A 6000-nucleotide genomic window follows, 5' to 3' on the forward strand; every position below is an offset into this window, starting at 1 on the left:
AGTAGATTCGGCTAACACTAGCATACTTGAATGAAAAATTTACTCGTTTTTTGCTATCCTCGAGGGTGTGTTTATGTATCGTATTATTTTAGGTAGTTTGCTGTGCACAAGAAATTATAATTATGTAGCTGCTATAGTTGTTTTATAAATAAATCATTACTGAATACATCACGCGCGTAATTAAAACATTATTATACTATGATAAATAATTAAATAGTAATAATATTGCACCGAATAAATCTCTAGATCTTGTTATGAAAACGGATTGGATTTCAAATTGTAATTTTCTGCAAATGTTATTAGAACAATGTTTAGATACGATATTAAAAAGTTTGGAAAATCCAAAAGTGCACGACTCATAATGCTCATTTAATTATGAAATATAAAAAAAAAATATATATATAGATATTATACAGTCTTGTAGTTTTCGTTTTTTATTAATTGCAATTAAACGACACTGAATTAATTAATCATTCGCATTCAGTGACCTACAATCGTCGATTAGAATATTTAAAAAATAAATTTAACTCAAATGATGGATTTTTTCACAAGTTATAGTGTTTTCAGGTTTCACACATGACGGACAGGAAAATTTTTTGACCTATTTCGGTGTTTTTTTCCAATTCTATTGAAGTAAATCAATTTTTAAAAAGTATTGGATTAATGTCCATTTAATTATCTCGACAATAGTATGCAAAATATCTTGATTCCGTGAACTAACAAGGCTATAATAATAAGAATAGCTGCAAAAATGAGGCGAAAAAAATTTTTCGATCGTAAAGCACTCTCTGATGCTTCGCATCATGAGTCGTGCAATTCGCTGGTAGTGGTTGTTTTTAAATATTATAGTATTTATAAACTTTAGAAGTGATGAAGTTGTGACTCCCCTTCCCAATAACCACAAGGAAAGCTCAGACTATCAGTGCTTATGCCATACTTGTGAAGTTGGTTTAACTGAGGACTTTACGTTTCATAAATGCTTTTAGTAACTACCTATTTATTTATCATTTGTACAGACTTTGTTGATTGTGTTTTTATGCCTGTGTGTCGAATTATATAAAATTATATTTTTTACGAAGATTCCACTAATAAAATCACAAATTAATTAAGTATCTAAATTCATTATCATACCTGTTATGTTAAGTGTAATTTTTCACCCTGCATGATTTGCGATCAAATTTAGTTTTTCACATCTTAGCCCTGACATAAAATGTAAAATGATTCAAAATATTATTTAGGAGAACTCAGTCATCAGCAATTTTATTTAATTTTTTTATTGAACTTATATATTAATATTTTTATAGATGTATGGATTTATTCTATTAGGTACAAATTCATTCGCTTGGAATCAAACGGTTTCCAATTAAACCAGTTTTATAAGTACTTTTGTTCAATATTGTGCGTTTTTCTAATAAGGAAAGTACCTTCCGCTAACTAAGCGCTTATTATAAAGTTCGCAGCGAGTTAAAAATTTCTCTCGAACATTTCAGTAAAAATTACAGAAATTTTCAGCTTTACCCGGATTGTTTGGAACAAATTCGATGAGAACAAGAAATATTTTTATTGAGTAAAAACATGTACCTAGTTATTTATAATAAGAGGTTTTTAATTTAATGGCTTATCAGTATATTTTATCTAAGACAACTCTAAGATAAAGATACCAGTTATCTCTAATAAATAACACCATAATTTAAATTTTCATGGTCATAACAAAAACAACATAGACCGTACAATACATAATTATATCCTTTGAGTGTTAGAACTTTTAGTGGTGTTTTGATTTCTCTTTAGGATTGACATTTTATAAACAATGATTAATTATTAATTATTATTACTTTCGATATAGATATACGAAGTTAAGATTTACAAATTCATTCTTTAAAATAAAACATGGAAAAAAATAGAGCATAAGAAGCGATATGATGAAGAACAAATAAAATCAGTAATGACTAATGAAATATGTTTTAGAATAATATGGGATCCTAGATCTGAAAAAAATAAGTAACTTGCAACTGAAACGTTACCTAAGTACTTAATTTTAATACCTTTTAGCTAATTTATAATATGCAGGTCGCAGTGACGATCATCTTCTTTTCCTGCATACAGAAGTTACATACATAATTGTAAGAATCATGTTTGTTAATCAAAATGGAAACGCTAATTACCAGTACGATGCGCTAGTCAGAGTGACGCAATCGAATCGAATTGTTTTCACAAGTAGGTACTAACGGAATGATCAATGCAAAAAATAAATAAAACAATAACAATACCCGCATAAAATAACAACATAAATTTATATAACACAATATGAATATTATAAGTAAAGAGCAATTACAATAGGAGGAAAGAGTTGGAGGAAGTAAATGTTTTGACCTGAAGGCTGAAATATTCAAACAGTTCTAAACATAAATAAAATTTGGTTGAAACTTCCTAGTACCTGCAACCCTCATTAAACCCAATTTAATTAATAAAATATTCACACGTCCATCCCATTTCATTAGTAGTCAAATAAAACATACATAGAAAAAAAGACGGGTTGCACTCCGGGAGTGCCGGCAGAAGTGAAAACTTGATTATTAACGTTCAGCATGTTTGATATTTTGGAATGGTATCCGTCTTACGCATGGAATATAAGGGCTAAAAAAAAAAATCCGTCTTACGCTTTTTCGATCAGGCCACGTGTTCTGACGCGAGTTTAAGATTTTATACCCAACGCCGCTAAAGAAGTTTTCACTTCAATATCTCACTAGTTTTTAAATAAACATTACCGCTATCAGTTTAAGGTTTTGGATTGTGACAACTACCAGACAGCCTACTGTCTGGTAGTTATTATATTTTGCACGAAATAAAAAAAAAAACAATCCTTTTTCAAATTTATGGAATATATTCTGTAATGATTCCAAATTTGAACTAACCATACGCACAGTTATTTATAACAAATGAGTATTGCATAGTCACGTGAACCTGACGTTATCTTGAATTGTAATAACAGCGGATGACATAATCTTCTTAATTCATGAGAGGAAATATAGCCATAGGATAATAATATGTTGGGTTATATTATGTGTGCAACTTGTGTCTTTATAATGCTTTCTCACGTCATCTTCATTATGCCCTTGAAATTGTTCACACCTTCAATAGAAAATTATTTTTCCGTATGTTATGTGATATGAAAATAACTGTAAGTAAATATATTTAACTATTCTGATTTAAATTAATAATAATAAGAATTAAATAACGTTGATTAGTAAAATTACTTATGTCACTTGGCGCAGTGCTTAGGTTCAATCCACACGAACTGATAATACTTAATGTGTTGTGTGACGAAAACAGGATGTTTTGTAGCATCTAGGTGTTGAATGATCTTATAGGTGTGATATGGTAATTGTTATGTGTATAGTAAACTAGCTTACCGCCCGCGGCTTCGCCCGCGTTTTCAAAGAAAAACCCGTTCCCGTAGGATTTCCGGGATAAAACCTATCCTATGTCCTTTCTCGGGTATCAAAATATCTTTATACCAAATTTCATGCAAATTGGTTTAGTAGTTAAGGCGTGATTGAGTAACAGACAGACAGACAGAGTTACTTTCGCATTTATAATATTAGTATGGATATATTATTGTATTACTATACCAATACACAAACTTGCGTGCCTTTTCTGCCGAAGTCTATGCAATGTGTCAGAATTCAGGAATTATAATAATAGTTAAAAAAAACTAAAAAACACGCTTTTTATAGAAAACCGAACTAAAAAATAGAAAATTTTATCAAATTAGTGTATTGTCATCGGTCCTCAATAAATCTACAAAGTTTGAACGAAATCTGGCCGTTTAAAGTGGGTCAAAATCGCGCCCAAAGAAGTCGGTTACAAACAAACAAACATACAGGTGAAGCTAATATAAAGCGTGTAAAAACAAATACTCTAACTCCAGTGATCTCAGTGTGTAATATGTGTATGTGTATGTTATGGATGTTCTAGTGTATAAGTTTTTTTAAGCCAGAGCAATTAAAGGAACAGGTGGCAATCGTACCAACCTTACCAACATTCATTCTTGACAAATAATAATTTGCCAAACCCGTCTGTTCCTATGTTTAACGTAAATAGCAATATTAACTAAAACACATCGAAAACATCTTCTATTTAGAGTTTAGACAAGTTGAACTTGATGAAGCAAGCTGAATTTGTATGAAGATTGAAATTAATCAAATAATCATCTATTCAGGCATAACAGTAACGATTTTAATTCGAGAACGCACACTCTTTAAAGGCTTTGTCAGATAGGACGCGTATTTTAGCGCTGCGTAGTAGCGCTACAGCGTCTTGTTTTAACGTCGCGCGAGGCTTCGTCAAACAGAACGCTTTAGCGCGCGTTAGGACACAGCAATTGATATTATAAAAAGCTGCATGTTGTTTACATAATTATTACTTACGAACAAAACAAGGTACAGCGATATTAACTCCGGAGACGGAAGAATTTTTTACTTACCAGTTTCATTAATTTCTTCTCCGATTTGTGCCCACAATTTTGCCTTCATTGATATATCTTTATAGTTTATATGAACTATCCTTCGTATTATATAAGCATGGATATTTTCTAACCAATTCTATCAAATTTTCGGTCATTATTCAGTATTTTATTATTATTTTACGCCTATTAACTCCGACGCTAAAATAAAATTTGTAAAAAAATACAACACCCGACGTTAAAGCGTCCTAACGCCGCGACAGAGCGTTGCGTACTGCTAGCGCCGGCGCTCTGTTTGACAGTATTCTACGATGGTAGTAGAACACATCTTAGCGTCATATCGCGGCGTCAACTTAACGCTCTGACGCGCGCTAAGTACGCGTCCTGTCTGACAAAGCCTTAATTGGGTATTTGTCTGAACTGAAATCAGATCGTCGACTAGACTCTTTTACGTGACATTATAATTTTATTTATCGTTAAGATAGAAAACGATGGTGACAAGGTCTGCAGTTCTTCCCCTATCTAGTTCAAGCTGTGATATTTCTCACAAGATCCAAAATTGGAAACTTGTACACCTTCCTGATTTATTCTTCTAGACATGGACAATCCATCCGGTCTGTTTTCCTATTGCATTAAGTATCTGGATTGAATACAAATCTAAAGCACAAGATAAACACGTCTGTTATCTAAATGTATTGAAATAATGTGAAATTTTAGTTTGTACAGTTTAATAGGTAATTGGTTCGGTTACGGCAAATTTTCAACCATTCAAGTATGTAATTACCCAAAACCATCAATTTTAACAATACTTATGCATAAAATATAATCTGTACAATGTCATCGCAAAGTCGATATGACCAGATAAAAAAATTTTAGCTGAATAGCTGAATTAAAGAAATGAATAGTCAAAAGTTCCATTTCCAAGAAACACACATTACCTAAGTGTCGAATGGGAATTTACATTTTTGAAATCGTCTCAAAATATCTATCCGCATCAGAACTACTAGGCACCTATAGCAAAAGAAAACACATCTTTATGAACCCGTGTTGAAATTTTTATAAAATTATGCTAATAGAGCGTAACAAATTGTGTCGAAAGGTACAATTATTGATCAGCAAACGGTTTCCGAGGCCAGACGCGCAATTTCCAACCTTAACGAGTCACGGAATTGATATTGATAAGAGATGAAATTACTTTGTCTGGCTTATAAAGTTAGCGAAGGTTTAACACAATCACATAATTAGGAGACTTTGTAGGTACGTTAATTCAATAATGCTGCACAGAACTTGAGTATTTCAAGCCCAAAAATTGAATTACCTATAATATTGGTTGTTTATTAATAAATAATAATCAGAAACAGGGAAATAACTGTAAAATTAAAACAATGTCTCGAGCATGCTTTATTACTCCATAATGCAGCTTTCTCATGGTAAAAATAATTATAAGAATCGGTCAAAAATCTTTAAAATTATATCAAACCAGCCTACCAAAAATAAAAAAATTTCTTCTGTATTTTTTCAGTTTTAGTGTACAT

Source organism: Colias philodice, chromosome 10 (genome assembly GCF_061535455.1).
Source record: "Colias philodice isolate Cphi_HAF_F1 chromosome 10, ilColPhil1 Martin Lab GWU primary, whole genome shotgun sequence".
Taxonomy (NCBI): domain Eukaryota; kingdom Metazoa; phylum Arthropoda; class Insecta; order Lepidoptera; family Pieridae; genus Colias; species Colias philodice.